We start from the raw sequence: 26,985 nt of genomic DNA, 5'->3' as shown, positions 1-26,985 counted from the left end.
TTGGAGGGAGAGTGATGCGAAAAGTGTGGGTCTGAAAAAGGAAGGTGCTTTGGATTTATCCCACGCGACACCAGAAGGAATCCTGGTTTCTTGCCAACCCCCCTCCATTCTCCCACCACCCGACAAACGAAACTTTCTAAATAACTTTCACCAGGAAGGAGAAGCACCAGTCTTTTGGGTCTGGCTGCCTGAGGGGGATGGGGGAGGGTCCAGGGCTCCTGGGCTGCAGCTGAACCCCTCCCTCCTCCCAGCTGCTGGGGACTACTCCTTCCCTCAGCAGCAGGCCTGGGAGCTTGGCCGTGTCCGCCCTCCTCCCACAGTGGTCGCCACTGGAACAGTGGCTCCGCAGCTCCCTCCGTTGGGGGCAGGTTCAGGTTTCATTTTGGAGCCGGTGTCGGGAGGGAGAGAGAAAGCCAGTGAGGGCGGGCCGGGCCGGGCCATGTGATGCCGCGGCTGGCTAGCCGCGGTCCTGGAGGTGGGGAGAGTCTCCCGGGGATCCCGGGCCCGGGGGAGCGGGGAGCGGGGAGTGCGGGGGGAGCGGGGCTGGGGGCGGCACCAGTTTCGTGAGCAGCTGGCGGCGTGGCTCAGGCGCTGCCTGCCTGGGCTGCGGGGCTCTCGGCTCCTCCCTCCGATGCCCCAGCCGCGGCCGGGCTCTGTCAGCTCCCGGGAGATCCTGTTTGCTCTGGGCGGCCTCAGCACATCCGAGCCTCCGGCCCCGGGGCCCTCCCGTCGGGATTAGGGAGGGACAAAGGGACGGAGTGAGCCGGACCCCGACTCTTCACAGGTAAAGTGTTGACTTTTCGGGCAGCTTCTCTCTCCACAGGTTCCTGGAGAGGGCTGTGAAAATTGCACTGTTTCCTTGGCTAGAAAAAGTTTCTTCACCTGCGTTTCCATCTGTTGGCTTGGCTGCTTTCTGGGGGGTGATGGCATGGGAGAAGGAAGGTGGGCGAAGAACAGGTTCAAAGTACAGGGAAATTGGCTCGCTCTCTTCTTTTCATGCTTTTCCTCCAGCCCCTTATCCCGATCCGATTCCCCTGGAGAGCAACAAGTGTACTGGGCTGCAGCAGCTGCAGAGCGGGAACGAGCGCAGAGGCTGGCAGGCTGCTCCGCTTCGCTCCGCTGGGAGCCGGCCACTGCTGCTGCCTTCTCTTGCCTGGTAGCTCGCTCTCGGATGGGGGATGGGATGACGAGGGATGGGATGAGATGGGGCGGCTGGAATGGGTAACTGCCCGACCAAGACCGCTTTAGAGTGCTAAGGAAACCACACACCTGAACGAAGTGGAGCCTTCTAGCCATCCCCACCCCCATCCCCCGCCTCGTCCTTTGGGAAAGGAGGAAGCTTTGGGTATCCTTTTCTCCCCCGGATCCCCTTTCCCTTTCACTCGTGGGAGCCCGGGCTCCAGTGCTGAAGGTAAAGGGGGAGTAGAAGAAGCCCTCAGCTGTCAAGTGCCGGTCAGTAGGTCTAATAGTGGTCCCGAGGCGCCTTGGAAACCGGGTGCTGGGCTTTGCAGGCAACAATTGAATTACCGTTCCGAGAATCAGTCTAGCTCCTAGTCCACCACCCCCACCCCACTACCGGCTCCAAGTGGGGTGGGGCAGAAGGAAGAGCCACAGTATCAGCGTCTTTGGTGTTCTCCCTCTTACTATGCTTTGGTCCCTGCCCCAGAACTCAGATCTGCAACAATTGGGGGAAATCCAAAAAAGGTGAAAGATACTGAGAAAGGATGGATTTGAGGTTGAGAGGAGAAGAGGGAAGATGGGTGTCTCATCAAAGCCATATTTGCTTATGGCCTTTTATCTCGTTCTCCTAGGTTCCTAGGTGGTATTCCAGCTTTAGAATTAAGAAGGTCCTCCCACACTGAGCATTCATTTCAGGGGACTCACTTTGAATGCACTTGGTAAGTGAAATGTAGCATTCATAGCAAATGCAAAGAAAGTGAAAGGGCTAATTCTTGTTAGATTCAGTGGCTTGAGCCACTAGGGACAGTTCCAGGAAAAATGATGCCAGCTAAAAGACAAGCTTGGGTTTGGGGGCTTATATGTGTTACGAACATACACAGTTTTACATTCTCCTTGACTTCTGGAAAAATTAATTCCTAGAAGTGAGGAGAGAAAATCGTAACAACCTGTAAAAGCAATGGATTGTTTAAACCAATTTAACATTTCACTTAATGTTAAACAGTAAGATTCATAAATGATTATTATGAGGTTTATTTATTTAGTGACTCTTGTCAAGGAAAGCTTTAAATTCACATTGTGCTCTTAATCTGGTAAATAAAGAAACCGAGACATAGTGCTATTAAGTGAGTTTCTGAAATAAGTGAGTTAATGGCAGAATTAGAAACAGTGTAAAATTCCTAAGGGGTTTACTCATGTTTTAGGGTCATTTTCTCTTAATTTTTTTTTTCATTTTCTTTCTTGTAAAAACTATATCCATCATAGGATAGATTATGTAACAGGTGTTGTATTTTATTTAAGTTTAAACAGTTTACACAATGTTAGTATTTAAAAAAAAAAAGAAGGTAATGATTAAAAAAGAAGATGTTAGTTTAAAAAAAAAAAGAAGGTACCTGAACTCCTTAACATAAAACAAAAGACAAATGGTGAAACATAACAGACTTTTTAGTTGGATTCTTAGCTGTTGTTCCTGAGCTGTTCCTTATACAGCGTATAAGTTGTCGTTGCTGTTGAGTTATTTCAGTGGAGTGCAATTTAAGATTTTTTTTTGACAGACATACTGCAGTGGTTTACCATTTCCTTCTCTACTCATTTCCAGAAGAGGAAACTGAGGCAAACAGGGTTAAGTGACTTGTGCAGGGTCACAAAGCTTATAAATGTCTGAGGCCAGTTTGGACTGAGTTCTTCCTGATTCCTGGCTCTGGGTTTATCTACTGAGCCACTTTGTGTGGCCAGAACCAAGCAGAATTTTCATATGATCTCAAATCTGTTATCTATGACTGGGGAAGAAAAGAGTAGAGGAATGTAATCTGCTTAAATAAAGAGAGTTGTGTGTGTGTGTGTGTGTGTGTGTGTGTGTGTGTGTGTGTGTTTGAAAAGTTCTATATACAAATATGTCATTCAGAATTTATGAACTTTGATAATTGGACCATAGATTTAGATCTTAAGGGACTGTAAAGGTCATCTAGTTGAACCTCTTTATTTTATAGATGAAGAAACTAAAAAAGGAAGAAAGAAAAAAGAAAGAAAGAAAGAAACTCATCTCAGAAAGGTTAAGTGATTCACCCATCAGTTACTGCCAATGACTGTTGGAAGTAGAATTTCAACTTAGGTTTTCCTTTGGACTCTTAAGTCCATCCCTCTTTTCAGCTTTCTAAACTAGATTTTTTTTTTGTTTTGTTTTGACAATGACAATGGTAATTTCTTAGTACTTATTCTGCAACTTTAATGCATGCCAAATGTTTACATTCAAGTAATGAAGTCGTGAAAATAGTTTTATGCCGGGAATTTTGAAAGAGCCTCTACTATTATGGAATAGTTTTAACACTGAACTCTGGTTACTCAGAACCTTCTAGGCCTATGCTCACTTTTATCGGATGCTTTATTTAATTTATCAGATATGATAGACCTTCTGGTTTATGTAACTGTCTACTTACAGTTGTATTCATGTTGCTTTCAGCATAATACAGAAAACTTCAGAAAACTTTTTTTGTGTGTGCACATGTGACTTCAAGTCAAATTTTTTATGAAAGGGATGAGTCCAGCTGGGCAGGTCCCATTGAGAATACTAAACTAAAAACAGTGTTGCATTTGAAAAGCACCAAATTCAGGAAATTTTGCCATATTGGACTTGTATTCTAGATATTGTACTTCTTTTGAGGACCTGATTCCAGATTCCTTTCTTAGACAAAGCTGAGTTTTTAAGATGTTTTTCTCATAAGGTTGGATAGTCTGGATCCTGTGTTAGAGTATATATACTGTCTTTTGTCCTATTGCTGAATCTTCAGAACCAATAGCTCATTTGTTATCATCTGGCAATAGAAAGAGGGTATATTTAAACATTCAAATCAGAATTATTCTTCTGCCATTGACCCCATTGTTGACCTTAAGATTTCCATTATTCTTGTTTTGTGAACAGAATCTTTTCCTTTCTTTGCTTTAATCCCAATGCCCTAGTTGCCTTAAGAAGCATCTCGTTACTTCTGGATTTTCCAGTATCTATTACTATTTTTAGTGTGAATTATAATATACACACGTCATACTCCTCAATAAATCACATCAGCAAGCATTTATTGAGCACTTACTAAGTGTCCAGGCACTGTGCCAATTGGATTATAAAGAAAGACAATAATAATCCCTGATCTCAAGAAGTTCACAGTCTAATGTGGGAGAGAACATGGAAACAACTTCATGTAAACAACACAAACATACACACTCATTTATATGGCCAGATGGAAATAATCAACTAGGAAAGGTGCTAACGTTAAGGGATTTTAGGAAAGGCTACTTGTAGAAGGTGGAAGTTTTGGCTGAGACCTGAAGGAAGCCAGTGAAACCATTTAGGAATTTGGTTGCTACAATAAAAATTGTGTGTTTGTGCACAATCATATTAGTATACATGACATTTTTTTTCTTTTTTTTCTTATTTTTGCTTCTGGATAACCAAGATCATGTTTAATATCTTATTATAAACAGAACATTTTTAAAAAATTTTGGAATAATAAATTAGAGTTAATATTTCTTGTCCAGAAAAATTGTTAAAGCTGAGTGGTTATATGTTTTTTTGGTTGTTATTTTTGTGATATTTTTACAAATGTTCACCTTTACAGGTATATCATTAATATTCATAGGATCATAGACCAAGAACTGACCATGTAGCCCAACTTCATTTTATGTATGACAAACCTAAATAGGGTCCTTTTTCTACATCATTATCACTATATTCTTTATCTCATCCTTTATTTTGGTTCAGACCTGTGACCTGATTGATGTAGACAACTTCCAGTGAGGAAATCCCCTTTTTAATTGCTGTCCAGCATCTTATGTACACGAGAGCTTTGAGATATTAAGTGATTTGCAGAAGATCACCCAGCCAATATTTGTCAGAAGCAGAGCTTGAAAACTGGGTCTTCCTGAAATCAAATATGATTCTATCCATAGTGCTATGATGCCCTTTCTTTCTACCAATTTTGTGTGTATGTTTGTATTTCAAACAGAGGGGATCGAAGGGTAGGTTCAGATCTGTTTAGGGAAACTCTTTTCAGTAAATTTCCTCCATCAATACAGATCAATTATTGGTCTACATCTTACAGTTTTCTTTCTTGAGTATAAGAAATTAGGATAAACAATAAAATTTGTTTCTTGATGATTATATAATGGAGATAGGATATTATTCTTACTGTGACATATTTCGGAGAAAGGGATGTTAAACCTTGAATTAAGTGATGACTGAGACCTACTAGCTCTGTGATATTGGACAAGATTCTTGTGCTCTCAATTTCCATGAATGTAAAGTGGAGATAATCATACTTGCACTGCTTATCTTATCAGGTTGTCCTTAGGAAATTTTAAGGTGACATGGAGATATGAATTATTACTGTCTTTATTGCAGACTAGCATGGGTATAGAATGCCATTGGTCCTTTCCTTTTCTAATAAGCTAACCTGAGCTAACCTTTTAAAGACAAATCAACTGCTACTATATGTAAACAGTGCTTTGCCTGATCTCTAAGACAACTTTTATCTTTTGAAAACATGCTGTTTTTAAAAAAAGCAGCAAAGTTGTTTTTATCTCCCCCTTCATTTCAGAGCTGCAAATTTTCCTGATTTCAGAGGGAAGTGAAAATGCTGTGTTTCAGAAATAGGGAGAGGGTAACATTGTTGACATCTTTTCTGGTAAGAGTCTATCTTCTTCAGTTTCAGCCTTTAGTTTCTTCCTTCATACTGTCAGCAAGTTGAATTGGTTAATATTGTTGGGATATAGAGTCTACAGCCAAGATAAAGCCAATATCAGGTGTTTAGATGGTTAAATAAATTAATATTATTAGTTTGTATTCTCTTGAGTATCAGCCATGAGCTCAACATATTGTTGCTGAATTACTTCTCTGGATTTGATCCTAAAAGATTTCATAGAAATGAAAGATGTTGCGTTCCATATGTACAGTCACTGTATGATTATTCTTTCTTAAATAAGAAATTCCAACGCTTAGAGACATTAGAGAATAGAAAATGACAACTAGTTTATTTAGAAAGGGATTCTTGAGTGTGTGTGTGTGTGTGTGAGAGAGAGAGAGAGACAGAGAGACAGAGAGAAGAGAGACTGAGACTTCTCTGTTAGTATAGTAAAGATTACATAGCCCTTCTCAGAATAATATTAAATGTATATAATAAAAAAGGCTTACAAAAGGAATTAGTTAAACTGAAATACAATTATCAAAATGTGTAATAAAATCAAATTCATATGCAGAAGATTAAGTGCTCCTATCTTAGAAGCTTTGCAGCAAGAACATTTTATATGTAGGCAAAGAAGCTTCAGAAAGAATTTAATGCAAACAGAGAAGAAGAACCATTTTATTTGGTTTAGGATGGATGATACTTACTAAGTCCCTTGGGGGCACCTTTCTATCTTTTATTATTAGATTATATTTGTGAATAGTGTTTGTCTTATTATTAGGATCATGAGGTTCTATCAATTCAGGTGTTCCCCAGTTCTTCCTCATGTACACCAAATCTTAGAATTTTAGAAGGTAGTATATCAGTTGTATAGGGTTTTCATTTTTTTCTTTGAAACTTTAATATAATTCTTGCACTTCAAAAAAAAAAGCCTCCTAAATGAATTTTCAAGTCTCTACTCTTATTCTCCAAGCCTTTGGTATCTTTCTTTCTAAAATATACTGTAAATGGACAGCTCCAGTTGTTCCCGCCTTATAGTACTAGTTCTGCCACAAGGATAATATTCATTACCCAATATTCTTATACACACCCTTTATTCTAACCAAACTGGTCTGTTCACTGTTTACTAAATATGCTTTGTGCCTTCCTGCTTCTATGATTTCATGTTCACTGTTTTCCGTCTAGGATTCTACCCATCCTCCCCCATTCAAATCTTATTTTCAAGACCCAATTCAAGTCACACAATCTTCCATGATAATTTTTCCTGATAATTCCAAGTGTAAGAAAATTTTCTCTTTTGAATTAGTAGATCACTCATAATTCAAACTGCTCATTTGATCCTTCTTTCTTGCTTTGTAAATCCCAACTAGATTATAAACTCTTTGAAGGCAGAGATTATTTTATTCTTTGTATTTCTATAATTTCTAACTCATAGTAGGTGTTCAATAAATGTTGGTTGGTTGACTTGCTGCTCCTTTTATCATAAGTACCTTTTCTTTCAAAATAAAAAAAAAAAAGCTCCCTTTCTCTATCTATCTTAAAGCATGATTGCAAGGAACAGTGGAGGATATCCAGGAGGAAGTGTCCTGCTCCAGAGAAAACTGGGAGTGGGGGCTGGGTGAGAAGAATGCTTTTCTCTCTTCTGGGTCTAGAAGGGCACATAGTTAGCATCCTACCAGATGTGGAAATCTATAGAACTCCTTAGAGATATTATGACATTTAATTCTATACTATTCTTTGAGTGAATGCCTTTTAGGGAATTTGCCATAGCATAACAGAAAGGTCAGGAAACTGGATCTGGGAAAGTTCATGGAGTTCTGGGTTAAAATGTAAATATAGATTTTTTTTTTTTAGAGGGGAAGAATTATGGGGAATTCCTCAGGACCTGCATTTGTCAGTTTTATGAAAGTGTGTCTGTAAGCCTTTATTACTCATCTAATTTAAGTATCATTTAAAACTATTAGCTTTCTACTGTCTAACACTTTTCCTAGCCACTCATCATATATAAGGACAATATAGAAAATATATTCTTTAATTAACTTAAATTGTTTTGAAATAGTAGCAACCAAGGAAACAGTGGCTGTAAGAATGGATAGTGGTGTAGTGTATAGAGAATATCACCAATACAGATGTTTTAACCTACAATGAAATTCACTGAGCTTCTCTGAATAAATACAGTACTTTTTACATATGTACCTCATTACCATTATACTTTTAAGTTATGTCCACTTTTCCTTTCTATCTTAGATTCTGTGTTTTTATAGGACAGTGTGCCTTAGGGGTTTTTTCCCTTGATATTTTGTAATTACTGTTGGCCCTATGCTATTTCTAAAAATTAATTGAGTCTACTCACTGATTGTTAAGGGGAATTGCTAGGTCAAATTGGAGAATGACTCTAACGAAGGTCCTGCAGTTACAAATTTGTTTCTTTAGGACAGCACTTGGGAGAAATTTCTTGGTCCCCCTGTTTTTAGTTCCCTTTAGTGGAAATGAGAAGAAAAAGGAAAATAAAAAGAAAATATTTCAGAAGCATCTACTGATGAACTCAGTGTGTTCAGGGTGATGCTGAAAATGTTAAATGAATATGAGTGATTGGATCTAAAATGCTTAAGCATCATTTTCTTGATCCCTTATATAGGGAATGTCATTTTGAAACAATCAAGGGAAATTTGTATTTTTGCAATGTTTTCTGGATATAAATGGGATTTTGGTTTATCAGGAAGTTTTTTACCTCTTGAGTTTATGGAACAAGTACTGAATTTTTTTTGACTTTTCATTGGTTAAATGAAAGTCTTGCATTCTATTTGTCAGCCAATCATCCTTTGGGAGTATTAACACTTTAAAGTGACATTGCCAACAAAGAAGTTGTTGGGGGGTAGACAATAGTTTTTTGTTATATTTTTACATGAATTAAGAAACTTATCCTTTGAAGTTCTAAGTGTTTGCCTTTATATGATCTTTAGAGATTTACTAGTTGAAATCACTGATTTTCTAATTTGTAGGGACTGGTTTTTATATTTCTCTTATATATTCCACAAAAACTTGACCAACTGTAAATGTGCCTTGCACAGCAGGCACACAATAAATAATTGATTGATAACTTATAAATTGTTTAGGAAGTTGGCATGATTGATGGTCCTTAAGTGTTTCATTTTTATAAGAGAAGGTGATTGTATCAGTTACTTTACCAATAGAATAGAGACTCCTTGAGGTCAGAGACTATCTCATATTTTGTCTTAGTAGCCTCAGTCACTTGAATAGAGATACTTAAATGTTTGTTAGATTGAATTGGATTGAATCCTAGATATCCAATGTTTGCCATGTCTAGGCAATTAATTTTATTGTTCTCTATGGGCATCAAATATAAGAAGCCTGTAATAATCCAGTAATTATTTTTAATTGTATTTCAAGATAATGGAAAATTAGTATTAGTTTCATTTTAGCAGAGGAAAGTTAATGTACCCAATTACTTATGTATTGAGATAAGATTATTCCCTGGAATGTAGCATCCTTGATAAATGTCAAAGTTTAAGCTAAAGTAAGGATTTCATTTATGAGGTTATTTAAAAATCAATTTAAGAATTTTTATTACATCTAATTTGGTAGTTTTTGATCAAAAGGTGGAGTGTGTGTATGTAGGGGAAAGATGTATGGTATATAATGCTGTTAGATTATATTGCTGGTGGAGGCCTTCAGGGAATTATTTTACTTGCATAGCTTGGGATAACTTTGCTCAAAGTCTTTTTAAGGCTTAGTGGCTGAAATTCTCTACACTACAATTGGTCTCAGTAAATCAAAAATGTTTGTATTTTTTATGATCAGAGGACTGTAAGGTGTGTTGCGATTGTTGTTCAATTAAATTTAACAAGTGTTTTTTTAAACCTCTCATTATATCTTCATTTTGTTTGGTTTTGGCTCAAGCTACTTTCTCTGTAAATTAATATATGTGTACTTAATGATACCATTCTATTAATTTTTGTAACATTCTGTAAAACTGAATTTCAGAAACTGTGGAGATAATGTCAGGATAGTATATTTAGTTTCTGTTCCTATATGGATTAGAGGTGACTATGAATTTTTGCTCAAAGGCAAACTGTTTTACTTGATTTAAGTAAATCAAATTTACTCTGTTTACGCTTCATCTAAAATTTCCTGTATTTGGTATAAAAAATTGCAGCTCATCTTGCAAAATCAGGTTTAAAAATAAATTAATGAATATTTGTAATATTATCATGGCTTCCTGGAACCTGGATATTTTCAAATACAAAAATTTTTTATTCCAATTGCCAGTTGATTCATAATAGCCTCATGTCCTGGCTTTGTGAGGACAAAAATAAAGTTAAACGAATGTGGTTATTTTCTTTCCCAATCAAAAATTGAAGCAATTTTCCAGATAATTCTAACAGTAATTGATTATAGTGTTCATTTTCTGTTTTACTTGTCAATGGAAAGTTTAACCTGGTTATGTGTCAGAAAGGAAGGATAGAAAACTGTCTAGCTCTATTAAGCACTATGTTTATGATTCCTGATTTTGAAGGACTATTGCTTTTTATTCATCAGTGAATTTCTCAATAATGCCTACAGTATTCTTTGGGATTAATTAGGGTTTGTAGCAAATATATATATATATGTAAATGTTTATGTGTGTATGTATATGTACAGACACAATATATGTATATAAAACACATGTGTATATATATGTATACATATATATATTAAAATATATAAATATATTCAATTATCTTTTGACTATATACTCTGTGCAAAGTACTATGCCAATTGTTGAGAATACAAAGATGGTTAAGTTAAAGATATGTCTCTTGGAACTAAAAATAGGATGGGGAAGCTGGATTATAGTACAAACATATTTCACATGAGGTTGCCCCAACAAAAATACTTCACGCTAACATTGTTATGGCAGTATAAACAAAGTGCCTTAAGGTCTGGAAATCCCATTGGAACATCATTTGATTATTCATCCTTTTGTTTCTATGGGGTTTTACAGGAACTGTGGATATCTAATTTTTCACGAAATGCTTTTTTTTTTTTTTTTTTGTAGATCCAATTAGAGATTTGAAGTGAGATCTACCCTATATAATTTTGTTTATCATGTTTTGTAAACATCAATGCTCCAGAGAAGCCACAAAATTTATGCTGGATGTCACTACATTTGTTGCTGGATATGGTGTAATTTGAATAGTGCTGTGAGGTGTTTTAAACTATTCCATGTCTTAAATCTAACATTTAGCTTGAGATATTTAAAGCTACTCGCAATTTGGGAGATACTAGTTGAATGAACTAGTTCGTGTTGCTGTAGCAGGAAATGTATCATGTCTCAATAATTTCCTTGAAGGATTTTTTCCTGCCAGGTGCATGTTTTCTTCTTGCTGTTAATTTGTTCCCATAGAATTCCAAATATGTTGTTGATTTCCTGTCCTTACACTTTTTCATCTAACCTTCTTAAAATGTAATTTTCTACTCCCAACCTCCCCTTATACCCTCAATATCCTAGTAGCCAGTGGGTTTTCAGTAGTTAATTTGAATTTGAATAAACATTTTAGTTTCTATGAAATGACTGATTAGTTAATAACTCATTACATTCAAGAGGAGTGGACTATCATTTCTGAGACTCCTGCTTTTCATTTCTTAGTGGATTTATCAATGGTGCTTCAAGTATTCTTCTGAGTTTATTAATTAACTAGGGCTCATGGCAAACTTAGGTATCTATTTCTCCTTTCAAATATTTATTCATCACCTACTATATGTAAGGGCAGCTAGTGATGCCCTAGTGCAGTGGACCTGCATTAGGAAGACTCAGTTTCCCGAGTTCAAATCTAGCCTTAGACACTTACTAGCTGTGTGACCCTAGGAAAGTCACTCAACCTGATTTGTCTTAGTTTCCATATCTGTAAAATGAACTAAAAAAGGAAAGGACAAACCATACAGTATCTCTGCTAAGAAAATCCAAAATGGTGTTACAAAAAATTTGACCCAACTGAAACGATTGAACAACACTATGTACAAGGTCATGAGCTAATTACTTGTAATACAAAAGACTCTGAAAAATAGCCATTGTTATCATTGTTAAGAAACCAGCAGAATCTAAAAGTAGAAGGACTTCTAGTCATTATTTAATGAATCTTTTACTAGATATGGGTATTAAGATCTTTGCGTGAAAATGAAAGATTATATTGAATAGGCATTTATGATAAATTCAGTGAATTGTGTGAGGATTGTTGGGTTCAAAACCTTGCATATTTTCTGCTTGTTTAAGTCAAAATAGAGAATATTTCTGAGGGCTTCACTATTATTATTTAAATTTTGATAACAAAGTTTTGTAAATAAAATCAAAAGACAAAAGAAAGCTATAGTTAAATGGAAATATGGCTCATGGAGAGGCAAATAAATGACTTGGTTTTATTGTATGTCTTGTCAGAGACATCATTTCATGGGACATTTGGTTATCTTGTATTACAGCATTTAGGATTAACATTTGCGAAAATATCACCATGACGATAATTACAGCATATGATCCAACATCTGTTGCAGAGGATGAAGAGGAATGGAAATTCTATGAATAACTTGATAAGAACTCTAAATTAAATACTTATTTAGTGTTACTTGAATATCTGGTGGCTTAAATGCAACAATGAGCATGCGATGAATGATAGAAAATATACTGTAAAATATAGTTCAGAAGTGAGCAACAAAGGAAGTCAAAAAATACATAGAAATTTCACTTCTATATAACATAGTTTCTTTGAGAAGAGGGTTGGAACTACTGTACAAAATAAAAACAAATAATTTAATAAAATGAAGTTGATTATATTTTAGCAGAAATATACAGAAAATATCTGAATTTTGCAATGTGAAAGCTATTTTCAAATCATTTATCTATCTATATCTATACATCTAGAAGAACAATGATAGAATTCATTCCTAGGCTAAGATAATAAAAATGAGAAGAATGCATAGTATACAATTGAGAAACTTAACCTATTTTGACAAATGGATGCAAGAACAGACATAAACCCTGACCGGATCATTTTCTAAGCAAGTTTAATTAGAAGAAAAAAAAAATCATCATTATGAAGAACCCACATACTTTAGCCTCCGAAATTTCAAAATATATTGCAACCAAAGTCAACATGAGTATATTTTTAACTGTTTGTAAAATCATACGGAAGATGATGATAAAATATTATGAGCAGTACTATGGTATAAAACAGTGAGAAGCAGTGGAGGGAAAAAATAGTTTAGAAATAGTGTGGCCAGATTCTCAGTTAATTATAATCCTGAGAACACTTAGAATAAAATTATATGGTGGAGAACAAAGATGAAAAATGAAAAATATAAATTAATATTTTCATAACCAACTCTTTTCATTATTATTGATGGCAGAGCCACCAAATTTGAACTGCTAATATCTCCTTCCCTGATGTGTCCATGAGTAAATAGAAAAGGGACTAAAGAAGAGTAGGAGAAAAGATAGTGAACTAAAGCAAGTAAGAATTCAGTTTTCATTGGTGGTGATATAGTTTTGAGTATGTTGAGGGATCAGCTGTGAAGATATCTGAGATAGGGGAGGATTCAAAATTCTGGGAAAAAAATCACAGATATCATCACTACATGAAATGATAATGGGGAAAAACATTAAGAGCTGCTGACTTGTATGCCTTTTTAAAAAAACATGTCACAGAAATATTCTATATAGGTAAAAAAAACATTCTTGATGATAAGGGAAAAAGCAGACTTTCAGTGTATTCTCTAACAATCATATAATCACTTGAAAAAAAAAGACTATACAAGAATCTATTGTGTTTATTGTTTGTTGACTGTCAAAACATTTTGAGAAAACAAAGTGCCATCTTAAAAGTTCTCCCTCTAATAAGATATCTCCTTCACAGAAGTTAAAACCATATAAGACTTTAATAGATGCAATAATAGAGAAAATTTTTAAAAACTCTCTCATTATAAATATCAAATAAGGCATAAACCAGGGAGGAATATGCTTACCAAAGGTGTCTGACATTTTCATGGAGACTGTTCAGTGCAGAATGTAAAGGAAGAGGGATTTTCTAAAGATTTTAAAATTCTCCAGATGATCATATTCGTGGATGAGATATAGTTCTGATCTAGATTTATTTTAAACACTTTGGCATGACTTTCCAAGCAGAAAAAATCAAATGGATGAAGGTTATCTGTTATTTAGAGTAAGATAAGTTATTGGATAGTGCAAAGAGTTAAGGTCACTGCAAATAGACAAACTAAGTCTAAAATTGATTAGAAAGAAGAAATCAGGTTGGTTTGCAAGTGAGAAAGATGCAAAGGGTTTTGATTACTCCAAGAACTTCCCTGAAACAAAGTTCTATCTTAAAAAAAGAGTGGATGCTTTTTGGGTGTTTTTTTTGGGGGGGGAATCACATTCTTTTTCAGTATATCCCATTTTGCTGAACTCTTCCTTGTGACAAAGAAAAACATTTTTTCCAAAACTGACATAAAGATCATATTTGATAGTAGCTATAGCCCCCTACTTGCATAGTGAGAGGAAGGAAATTTCATCATGGGTATTTTAAGACTAAGAGTCATCATTAAAATAACAGTTTTCTCCTAGTGATGCCATATGTCTGAAGTCATGAAATGCCACAGTGTCTGAAGAATTAGTTGTAGGTGACTTGAAGGACAATACTTAAGTGTCAGGTGGCACATCATCACAGGCATGTATTACAAGAAAAGGAGGTGACTGATCATAAAGGAGAACAAGAGATAGCAAGGACAATGTGTGTGTCTGTGTGTGTGTGTGAGATTGGTGCCCATATATTGTTAAGAGATCTAGTGGAATGCCCCCAACTCATTAAGTAGGCTTCATTGTGCCCAGGATGAAGGATGGAGGGATCATTTGTGATTTGTTCTCTTGCAGAGGGTGCTCACATCACATCAACAAAATAATAGATCCATTGAATGACTGAAGTGTTATTTAGTATCTAACACTTTGAAATATTTATATGGTGCTTAACAATCATTTTCATTATTTGATTTTAATTAATTTTTCCTAATATTTTTTCTCTTATAAACTTTTAGAAGTTTGATAAATAAATTTTAGCACTAGGTAGTGCAGTGGATAGAGCACTAGCTCTGGAGTTGGGAAAACTCATCTTCCTGAGTTCAAATCTGGATTCTAACACTAGCTGTATGATTGTGGGCAAGTCACTTAAACCTGTCTTAGTTTTCTCATCTGTAAAATGAGACAGAGAAGGAAATGGTAAACCACTCTAATATCTTTGTCAAGAAAACCCCAAATGGGGTCATGAAGAGTCAGAGCTGAAATGACAAAGTGCAATTAAGTGAAAAGTACACATAAGCTCATTTTCTTTCAAGATGCAGAATACTTGCTGTTTTCTTGGGCTTCCCAGGTTAGAACCCTTGTTCTGAAGCACTGATGTTTAATTCATATGAAGATGGGGACCACTAATTAGTAGATACATAAGCAACCCTGTGGACTGCATATTTACTTAGTTTTAAAGTATGATATTATCTATGTTATATTGTATTTTTATTTATTTTTTGTTAAACATTTCCCAATTACATTTTATTTTGATTTGGGCAGCATTTGGGAATATTGTTTAAAATTCCATTGTTCTAAAGTTTCCTTTAAGATTCAATACTTTTCGATTCTAATAAGATAATTTGTCTAAAAATGATGGGTTAAATACTTTCAGAGATAAAATTCTGGTTCAGAAAGCAATCTGATTAATCAAAAACTCATTTTTTAAAATTCTTTTTATCATCATTTTCCAATTTGCTTTTCTTACCCATGGAATTAAATGATAGAAGTAATCACTGCTGGCAGAGATTTATTTCATGGAGTCTTGAAGGCTTCTCTCCCACTACCATCCCTCCCAAAAAAAAACAACTTCCTTTCATCATATTCACAGAATATTCACAGAGTAAACATTTAATACTTGCTCATTATTATTGATTGGATATTAAATCCTGAATTTTTAAAAATAGAAGAAAAAATCCTTTAAGACATAGGGACAAATCATCAGAAGTTCCAGTTTGTAGTACCAAGATAAGTTTTGGGAAAAATGTTTTTCAGTGAATCAGGCTTCCCAATGCCTGTCAGATTATATCAGAGCCTAGTCTACTCACTTAAAAAACTGGTCTTTCTATCTGGCTTCCCTTTACTGGTACATTCATGTATGAAATCTCTTACTGAGAGAGTAACTTCTCCAGCTAAATGTCAGATAGATTATTAGCCACTGAACTCCAGGTGAAATCTAATTTTCAAATGTAATTTTTCAAACTGGGGGGAGAGAATAACAATCAGTATAATTTGATTGGATGTAACGATACAATCCTCCCCAGATGGCTTTAGCTTTCCTATATTTCGACAAATAAGGATCTCATTCTTAGAACAATGAGACCGCTTAGGGTATTGGGAAAAAGAATTTGGAATTAGATGACTAAGGTTCAAATTCTGTCACAGCTACTTAACAACTGTGTGATTTTAGGCAAATGATTTAAATTTTCTGAACCTCAGAATTTTCTGGTAATGGGAGGATGGTATTTGATGGACTTTAAGGTAACTTTTAGCACTAGATTCTATGATCCTAGCCAAATAATAGATTTCTTGGAACTGGTAAAATATTCAGCATTTATAATAGAATGCTTTTAGGGAAAAAAAGTTCTATTATGTCATCCTTGAGTCCTGTCTTCTTTCAAGTCCCAAATAAAATCCTACCATTTATAAAAAAAAAGTTTTTTCTGATTCCCCTTAATACTATTGTTAAATTGATTAGTTGTGTCTGACTCTGTGACTTCATTTAGGGTTTTCTTGGCAGAGATACAGCATTGCTTTGCCATTTCTTTCTCTAGCTCATTTTATAGATGGAAAAACTGAGGCAAATAATGTTAAGCTTTTTGCCTAGGAACACACAGTGTCTGAGGCTGGATTTGGACTCATGAAGAGGAATAGTCTTCCTGACTGCAAACCCAGTGCTCTATCCACTGGGCCACCTAGCTGCCTACCAAATACTAGAGGCATTTAATAAATGCCTTTTGACTGATTAAGAACTGAGAGGGCACCTAAAATTTTCCTTTTATATCCTTCTCTATTTAGGGCAACTAAAATGAATTACTTTGTTGCTTTTTGGAATGGAGAAGATTTATTTGTAAGTAGTAGTATCTTATGTCATATAAACAACCAGGTAAAAAACTTAAGTACATAAAAATGGATTTTATTTAATAGTTTAAACATTCTGTTTTCTCTTTCTCCACTGTCCCCCATACCTTCCCTTGTTTTCTAGAAGCTATTGGCTTGTTTAGCAAGTTCTTTCTTTATGGGTAGTAATATAAAAATAAACCTTAATCTAATGAAGAAAGGATCTGAATTAGTGAGGCTTTCCTAGAGAAAAAGCAGAAAGTGAAAATGATATTAAGAGAAGATAGGATTAATAGAAAGCTTGGTTACCCTAGCCTTTGCAAATGACAACTTTTTCCTTATCTCTAAGTCAAAGTGGTTGTATTTTTAGGCTGCAAATAAACTTAAGATTGGGGTTGCAGACCCAGTAAGTACATGTCAAGTGAATTTTCAAGACTTTCTGTGAGACAGAGCAAGTCACCTAAATGGACCATGTCCTAGTTTCCTTATCTGTAAAATGGAGAAAATAACAACTCTTGTTTGTTTGAAAAGATTTTGAAGATCAAATGGGACAATAGACATGAAACCCTTCGGGAAGGTCTGAGTGCTGTAGAAATATACACTATCATCTCTAACATGCTTACTTGCCTGCCCGATCATGTAGTTGTGAGAAAAATATTTTGAAAACCTCAAGTGCCATATGAACAAAGGAGAATCATCAAAATTAGAAAGAGAAAGAATGTTTGCTTGAGATAATGGTACTTTCTGTAGGAAGTTATTGTGTTCATTTTGGTCACATATAATTGTAAAACATAGTGCAAAGCTATTTGTTAATAAGCTAATTTGTTATTTGGAATTTAGGATGTAAGTAGTTTGTGCATGGTAAAAGTAAAATAATTACACATTTGTCTGGAAAAGAAGTGAATATAAAAACAACTGTTGTGTAAGAAAAGATTAAGGATAGGGAATGGATCTGTGATTTTATCATTATATTATCATTATATATGTGATTATTATCATTATCATTAAACTCTCTAGTGATGAAACTCCATCTTCCAATGTAGGTCAGTAACATCTTTAAAACTTATTATTTGAAGTGTTTGTCACATTGAGAGTGTAAGTGAATTGCTGAGGGTCATACAGTCAACATGTGTCAGAGATAGTTCTTCAATCCAGGTCTTCGAGGCTGGTTTTCTGTCCTCTATTCCAAAGCTTATCAAATTTAACTCCAAATAGGATTGTTTGAGAGTTGCAAAAAATTTGGCCACAATAAAAGGTTTCTGAATGCTCAATGTCCTGCATTATCAAATATTCCACCAAGATTGAGCTCTTGTTTTAAAATAACAGTTTTTTATTTTCAAAATATATGCAAAGATAGTTTTCAACATTCACCCTTGCAAAACCTTATGTTCCAAATTTTTTCCCTCCCTTCCTCTGATGCACTCTCCTAGACAGCAATGATAATTGTGGAAATATGTATAGAAGAATTGCACATGTTTAACAGATAGAGTACAAGTACAATACAATTACAAGTAATACAATATATGTTAAACATGTGCAATTCTTCTATACATATTTCCATAATTATCATGCTGCAAAAGAAAAATCAGATCAAAAAGGAGAAAAAAATAAGAAAAATACAAAAAACAAGCAAATAAACAAAAAAGTGAAAATTATTATGTTGTAATCCACATTCAGTTCCCATATTCCTCTTTTTGGATGTAGATGGCTCTCTTCATCACAAGTCTATTAGAATTGGTCTGAATCATCATATTGTTGAAAAGAGCCATGTCCATCAAAATTGATCATCACAAAATCTTATTGCTGTGTACAATGTTTTCTCGGTTCTACTCTTTTTACTTAGCATCAATTCATATAAGTCTTTCCAGGTGTTTTTGAAATCATCCTACTGATCGTTTCTTATAGAACAATAATAATATTCCATAACATTCATATACTATAACTTAGCCATTCCCCAACTGATGGGCATCTACTGTTTACATTTCTTTGCTACTACAAAAAGGGCTGTTACAAACATTTTTGCACATGTGGATCCTTTCCCCTTTTTATGATTTCTTTGGAATACAGGCCCAGTAGAAACCTTGCTTCATTGAAGGGATATACAATTTGATATTCCTTAGGGTATAGTTTCAAATTGCTCTCCAGCATGGTTGGATCAGTCCACAACTTCACCAACAATGTATTAGTGTCCCAGTTTTCTCACATTCCCTCCAGTATTTATCATTACAAGATTTAATTCTTTTGTAAAAATAAATAAGCACATCCATCTCATTGGTATACAAATTTGCTTTCATCTTTAATAGATGGTAAAATTATATATACACATGTATATACCAAAGAATTATTTTAAAATAAATTTCTTTATGATTTATTATCAGTAAATGTTTTATTTGTATACCTGGGATCCTATAAATTTTTTTCAGGCAAAAGGGGATCTAGTGGGAAAAGTTTAAGAAGCTCTTTAAGATGCTACCTTTAAGAAAAAAATGAATCAAGAGTCAAAATCTTATTTGAAATTCCTTATCAGAACAGAAAATAGGTGGGCAAGGGGACTTGGGTTTTATACCAGAAATTTAGAGTACACCTTGAGTATCTAAATTTAGAACTGAGAAAGAAAGAACAATTCATTAAAATTGGAAACTATCAATTTGCCTACCAGCAGAGGTGGCATTGTGGTGATCAAGGATTAATGATTTTTATGGTCTTCTATTTTCTCCTGGATCCTTGTGGCCTTTCCTCCTCCTCCTCGTCTTCCTCGTTCTCCTCTTCCTCTTCCTTCTCTTCTTCTTCCTCCTCCTTCTCCTCCTCTGCTTTTTGTCCCACACCTAAATGAATTTTTCTTAAATTTATTTTTAAGGCTTATTTCCTATCTACTTTCCCTTGATCCCCAGTATATTTTATGAAGCTTGCCCTGCCCATTAAAATGACTGATTATGGCACTTATGATTTTATTTTTATATTCTCAAAAATAATGTTATTTTTTTCTGTAGTTTTGGTCCAGAATTTTAGACATTTGAAGAAAGGAATTAATGAGATAGTTTATTGACCAGAAAATGACTCTTTGAAGCAATCTAAGTGTAACATTAATGGAGGTTTTATGTGTAGTTCTTGGAAACTGATAGGCCTATATAAATTTAAAAGATTGTAAACACAAGCTTCACTTTTTTCCTTTAAAAATCAGAACTGATTAATTCCTTTCAAGCATTGACTTCTCTTGGCTAATAATTTTGCTTACCAACTCCTCAGAGCAAACAGATTTTGCTTCTAATTTGAATGGAAATTACAAAAACTTGGAATAGTACCTATTCAGAGAGACCAGCAGTTTGTTGACAGAGGAATTAGATTATAAGAAAAGTAAGTAAAGTTCCCTTTCTGTAATGTTTAGGGGCCTCAGGCTTCTTGATGACTGAGCCAGGAAAGCTCAAATTTTGTCAGGTCCTATCAAGCTGAATGGAATGGCTTCTTCTCTTTTTTTAAAGCAGTTTTGTCCCCCATTCCCCTTAACTCCTCCCCGCCCCCAAATTTTCTTTTCTTAGTATTAAATAACAAGTCAAAACAACTATATTCATTTTTATATACCAAAGGCAGAAAAAGAATTGTTTATGAAACCATACATCTCAATTAGGTATTCTTTTGAAATATGTAATAAATTCAATATGATAGTTCCAAAACTATATTATTTGTCTCTACTTATTCTGAACTTCCTTTTGTTCTCTACAAACCAATTAAAAATTTTGTTGATGCCTTTTTCTTTATTTTCTTCCTTTTTGAGGGAAGAGTTAACACAATCCCCTCCCTATACTTTCCTCTTGAATTAAAAGCTGGGCATCTGGGTAGCACAATGGATGGTGAAGACTTATGTTCCAGATTCCAAATTCAGCTGCAGATATTAGTTGTGTGACCCATACCAAGTAATTTTGTTTGCCTCAATTTCCTCACCTATAAAATGAGCTGGAAAAGGAAAATTCTCTAATATATTTACTAAGAAGACCCCAAAATGTAACCATGAAAAATAGTACACAAATGAAAAATAACTAGTAACAAATAAACATGATTAAGCAAAGTAAGTACAAACGTTGGCTAGGTCTGAAAACACATCTCATTCTGTACCTCTAGTTTGTCACCACTCTTAAATGAGAAGCTTGTATGATTTATCATTTGCTTTTTGGAATCATTAATTACTATGTTGATCAGATTTTTTATATTTTTTAAGTGGTTTTCTTTTATTGAAGTCAGTCTCAAAAATTCTCCTGGTTCAATTTGCTTTATATCAGTTTGTACAAAATTTCTGGAATTATCTCTGACTCCATCCCTTTTATTATGTCTTATGATTCAAATGAAAGACTTCAAACCTAGGCTGACAATGGATATGTCTTTTGTTTAGATGTCAACGGCCCTCTTTGAGAAACGAATCCAAAAGGCATGTATTAAGTACCTACTATGTGCAAAGTACTATGCTAGTTGTGGAGAATGAAAATGGAAATTGGCTCTATAAGGAGTTTGCATTTGACAAGAATGGCAAGAGTACAAAACGTGTAGTCAGATAAAGATATAGGTGACTATTTGAGGAAAAAGAGACATGACAGCTTATAAGAATCAGAGGGTGTTGGCTTGGAAAAGAATTCTTGCAGCCACTGGCAAATGAGCTGAGCTTTGAAGCATGTCTGAGGTTCTAAGAGACAGAGGGGAATGTATTCCAGAGATTTGGGTCAGTGTGGGCAAAGGTCTGGGGAAAGGAGGTGAAATGATGAATTTGGGGAAGGTAAGGGAAGGTAGAGAAATTTAAAGACATTAGTATTGTTCAGTATGAAGAAACTGAAAGACAGGAACAATTTAAAATCAGGTTTTTAAACACATAAGTGACCCAAGGAAAGGACAAGACAATATATTTAAAGGGGAGAAATTTGAGATTTAAATGCAATTTTAAAAATTCCTAAAAAGTGAAAGATTACATTGAGACTTTTGAGGTTGTTCAATGGGTATTATTACCAAATTAGTCCCCAGTCAAAGGGAGAATGGGGAAAAATGAGAGTGAGATTCTAATATCCCAAACACAAAATGTATGATGGAAGTTATGGGGGAAATCCTAACGAGGTAGGTTTGAGCCATATGGTGAGGAGTTTTAAATGACTTTGCATTTTATCCTAGAAGAAATAGGGAATCACTGAAGGATTTCACAGGGATGTGGCAATTTTGGATTTATGTTCTGGGAAGATTTGTGCTTCAGTTATTTTTCAGTCACATATAACTGTGAGAGTCATTTGGGGTTTTCTTAGCAATGATACTAGAATTGTTTGCCATTTCGTTTCACAGATGAAGAAACTGAAGCAAAGAGAGTGAAGTTCCTTAAGCACAAGGTCCCATAGCTAATGTCTGACCTGGCACTCATCCACTTACCACCCAGCTGCCCTGTCTCAATTTTCTTTATAAAATTAATATGAACTGTGGGGGCAGCTAGTTGGTGCAGTGGATAGAGAATCAGTCCTGAAGTCAGGAGGACCTGAGTTCAAATCTGACCTCAGACACCTGATACTTCCTGGGCAAGTCACATAACCCCAATTGCCTCAGCCAAAAAAAACAATAACAAAAACCCCCCAAAACAATATGAACTGTGGATGTAGAAATATGTATCATAGCTTTCGTGAAATAAATTGGAAAATTTTTCCTTTCTCTGAGTTAAGTTTGGGTATAACAGTTCTATGAATATAGATAAGACAATTACCAGGGCAAATCCTGTGATTTATGGAGGATTAGCAAAACATGTACCTTATAGGGGCAGCTAGTTGGTGAAGTGAATAAAATACTGGCTCTGAAGTCAGAAGAACCTGAGTTCAAACTCAGCCTTATATACTTCTTAGCTGTGTGACCCAGACAAGTCACTTAATCCTTACCTTCAAAAGAAATCCTAAACCTAAGAAAACTGTGCCCCTCTCTCTCCTATCCAATGGAACTTGCTGAAGATGTTTTTGAATCTAATGGGCTAAATTTTGTTGGAAGGTCTGGAATTTAAACTTAGATTTCAACATAAACATAGAAGAGCTATCCATATGTTTTCAAATTCATTTTATTCTAGTATCTGGAGACACCATTCTATGTAAGACATTCCAAAGGTATTAGAATCTCACTCTCATTTTTTTTCCCTTTCTCCCTTCAATTGGGGACTAATTTGGTAATAATACCGATTGAACCTCAAAGGTCTCAATGTAATTATCTTTCACTTTTTAGGAATTTTTAAAATTGCATTTAATCTCAAATTTCTCCCCTTTAAATATGTTGTCTTGTCCTTTCCTTGGGTCACTTATGTGTTTAAAAACCTGATTTTAAATTGTTCCTGTCTTTCAGTTTCTCCATACTGAATAATACTAATGTCTTTAAATTTCTCTAAGGCCTTATTTGCCAGGTTTTCAGTCATTTGAATATATTGGTGTTTTTTCTTTGTAGTCATGAAACTCAGAAGACAATTTAGCATTCAATACTTTGACTTTATGATGACATTTTGTGCTCCCATTATTCATTTCAGTATACACTTGTACCTAAATCTTTCATGTTCTGTTCCCAATTCAGATAGTTTTCTACCATGACCCTTTTGTCCTTCCACAGCGTTTGCTTTTTCTCTCTTACTGTAAGTCTCCACACTTTAACTTACCAACATTCCTTCTGTTTGTCTATACTTCTCCAAGTTAGCAAGGTGACTTTTAATTCTTATCCTGCTACCTGTTCTAGTTTGGTATTACCTGCAAATTCAATATACATCCAACTTTATAGATAAAGTTTTTTAAACACCAGATCCAGGACAAACTCTTGTCCCTTGCATTTATGTTTCTTTAAATTTTTAAAAATAATATTTTTTTAGTTTCTAATTACAAAAATAGTTTTCAAAATTCACCTTTATACAACTTTGTGTTCCAAATTTTTCTCCCTCCCTTTCCCCTCTCCTCCTCCCCTAGACAGCAAGTAATCCAAGATAGGTTAAAGATAAGCTATTCTGTCTTATTTATTTGTTTGCAATTCTTCTGTATAGAAGAAATATGTATATATTGCCACATTCTGCATAAGAAAAATCAGATCAAAAAGAAAAAATGAGAAAGAAAATAAAGCAAACATCAAAAAGGTAAAAATATTATGATGTAATCCATATTCAGTCCTCATGGTTCTCTCTCTAGATGCAAATGGCTCTATCACAAGTCTATTGGAATTGGCTTAAATCATCTCATTGTTGAAAAGAGCCTCATTCACCAAAATTGATCATTACATTATCTTGTTGCTGTGTACAATGATCTGCTCACTTCACTCAACATCAGATCATGTAAGTCTCTCCAGGCCTCTCTGAAGTCATCCTGCTGGTCATTTCTTACAGAACAATAATATTCCAAACATTCATATACCACAACTTATTCAGCCATTCTTCAATTGATGGGCATCCACTCAGTTTCTAGTTCCTTGCCACCACAAAAAGGGCTGCACATGTTATCATTCTTGCCACAGTCCTTGATTATTTTTTTCCTATGCACAAAACACTTCAAGGTATGGGGAAGATACAAAAATGTGTTGGGAAAAGAGAGAGTAAGGGTCCAAGGTTATAAATCTGATAGACTAGAAGGATTTTAGTGCTCTTGCCTAAATAATGAAGTTTAGTAGAAGAATGGGTTTTGGGGAATGATAGGGAGTTTGGTTTGTTTTAGAGATGTTGAATTTGATGTGTCTGTGGAATATGGGATATCTAATTGTTGTTAATTCTTAATTGTCACTCTTGACTCTTTGTAACCTCTTTTGGGGTTTTGTTGGAAAAGATACTGGAGTGTTTTGCCATTTCCTTTCCAGTTCATTTTACAGATGAGTAAACTGAGGCTAATAGGCTTTAAATGACTTGCCTAGGGTCATATAGCTTGTAACAGAGTCTGACTTTGTGCCACTTAGCTGTACCATGAAATGTTCAATGGGTAGTTAGTGATGTGGAGTGAAGGAAGAGACTGGAGTTGGAGAGGTAGTTCTCTCTCTGTCTCTCTCATCTATCTCCATACCCATAGACATATCTATATTGAAGATATCAATATGTTTATATTTGTACCTCTAAGTATCTTTTATACTTGTATCTCTATGTATCAACTCAAGAGAGATGTTAATTAAACTTGTGAAAGCTGGTGAGGGAGGATAGAGAGAAAAAGAAATTATTATTATTATTCTTTGTCAATTATTATTATTATTCTCCTAAATAAGAGGTTATAGACAAAATAAAGAGGTAAAATAGGCACCAGGAGTGGCAAATATGAAATAAATTTGGGAGACTAATAGGGTTAGAATAGGAAAGAGTTTGAAAGAATCCATTAAAGGTGGGAGTATTCTATTGACTGGCAAGTTAAATCCATAGGGGAGTTTAGCACACTAATAAAAGTAAGCTCTAATAAGGAGAAAGATGCCATTAAAAGAAAGAGACTATGGGGGTGGGGAGGAGAGAGAGAGAGAGCGAGAGAGAAGAGAAGAGAAGAGAAGAGAAGAGAAGAGAAGAGAAAGAGAGACAGAGACAGACAGACAGACACAGACACACATAGAGAGAGACAGAGACATACACAGAGAGAGACACAGAGAGAGAGATTTATAGTGGGCTTATTCCTAAAAAGGACTTAGCAAAGATCTTCATCATGCACAGATTGAAAAAGCAATTATTTATGAATGAAAAATGCATATTATACATGGCAACTTTTAAGCATAAAACAGGAAAACAGGCTTACTTTCCTCTAGTTTAACTCCCAATTTTCATGTGTATTACTTTAATACTATGACATTCTCTGAGATAACTATTCATGAGCAGCAAACTGTTATAATGAAAAGAATGCCAGTTGAAGTTAGGAAAGATTTAAGTTTGAGTTCTCCCTTCAACATTGGAGATGTATGACCATGGGCGTTTCCTTTGGACTTTAGTTTTCCTATCTGTAAAATGGGAATTATACATGTTTACTTCCTACATAAGGTTATTATGAGGGAAAGAATGAGATATAGGTAAAATGCTTTATAGTGCTATATAAAATGCCAGCTGCTGCTGTTTCTGCTACTATTACTATCACTAATTTTGTATTCAAAGCAGGAAACAGGATAGTTGTGTGTGCTCTGAAGTAGGAAGGGAGAAACCTTCTCTGTCATGCATTTCCAGAAGCAATCTTACTCCTTGTGAATTGGTATCAGTAAGGCATATTGCTCATTCTTGTTAGAACTAGGTTCACATTTGTCAGTCCCCCTCATAATTTATGAGTTATAGAAGTCACCTTTTCCCTTTCAAAGCTATATTTCATGAAGAATAGTTGATTACATGTGACAATTTTTTTTTGGAAAAAAACAGTATTCTACTTTGAATTCTTTAGGAAAACCAATACCCTCTTATAATTCAGAACAATGAAAGGAAAATTAGGAATCTTGAATTTTCCTTAAGCTATGACTAGTCATGTTTTTTACTCTCAGACTAAGTCTACCAAAATTGTAAAATAGAGATATTCTAATGTTTGCCTTCCTCCTTCCTCCTCTGGATGTGGTAATGGAGGAAAATATGTTTTTAACTTTGAAGTATTTAGCTCACTGTCTGGCACACGGTAGTAAGTTCTTAATAAATGTCCATTGACTGATAGACTCTTTGGGATGCTTAGAAGCAGTGGTGCTTTCAAAGTTGTATTTGATACCTTCAGGGGAAAATTTTTATTTATTTATTTTTTGTAAAGCCTTAGACAGCTAAAAAAATATTCCCCATTTGCCCCCCAACAACAGCCTTCTGTATTTCCTGTTTCCCTTCCTGGTTTCCTGAGAGTGGAGCCAGATGAAGTGTCAGGAAGTGTGTGCTGCTCCTACAGCATAATCCCCCTCCCCACCCCATGCCTCAATGAAATTCAACTCAACTAACTAGGTGAACTAGTTACTGTTAAATACTTACTGTTTACTCACTAGTAAATGCATAGTTTAGATGAATCACTAATCTTACCTTTATTG

At 35.1% G+C, this 26,985-nt stretch overlaps 1 protein-coding gene across 1 annotated transcript in view; it reads left to right on the top strand.

Moving 5' to 3' along the window:
- Nucleotides 1–520: 520 nt before the first annotated feature.
- Nucleotides 521–26,985, top strand: part of LOC127558906 (rho guanine nucleotide exchange factor 28-like) — a 188,461-nt gene continuing 161,996 nt past the window's right edge. Inside the window, exons 1-2 of the mRNA XM_051992288.1 lie at nucleotides 521–784; nucleotides 1,812–1,898. The gene's annotated coding sequence lies outside the window, so the exon portion shown is untranslated. The remainder of the gene's footprint in view (nucleotides 785–1,811; nucleotides 1,899–26,985) is intronic.

Source organism: Antechinus flavipes, chromosome 1 (assembly GCF_016432865.1).
Source record: "Antechinus flavipes isolate AdamAnt ecotype Samford, QLD, Australia chromosome 1, AdamAnt_v2, whole genome shotgun sequence".
Classification (NCBI taxonomy): Eukaryota; Metazoa; Chordata; class Mammalia; order Dasyuromorphia; family Dasyuridae; genus Antechinus; species Antechinus flavipes.
This window is presented reverse-complemented; position numbering and strand designations above follow the sequence as displayed.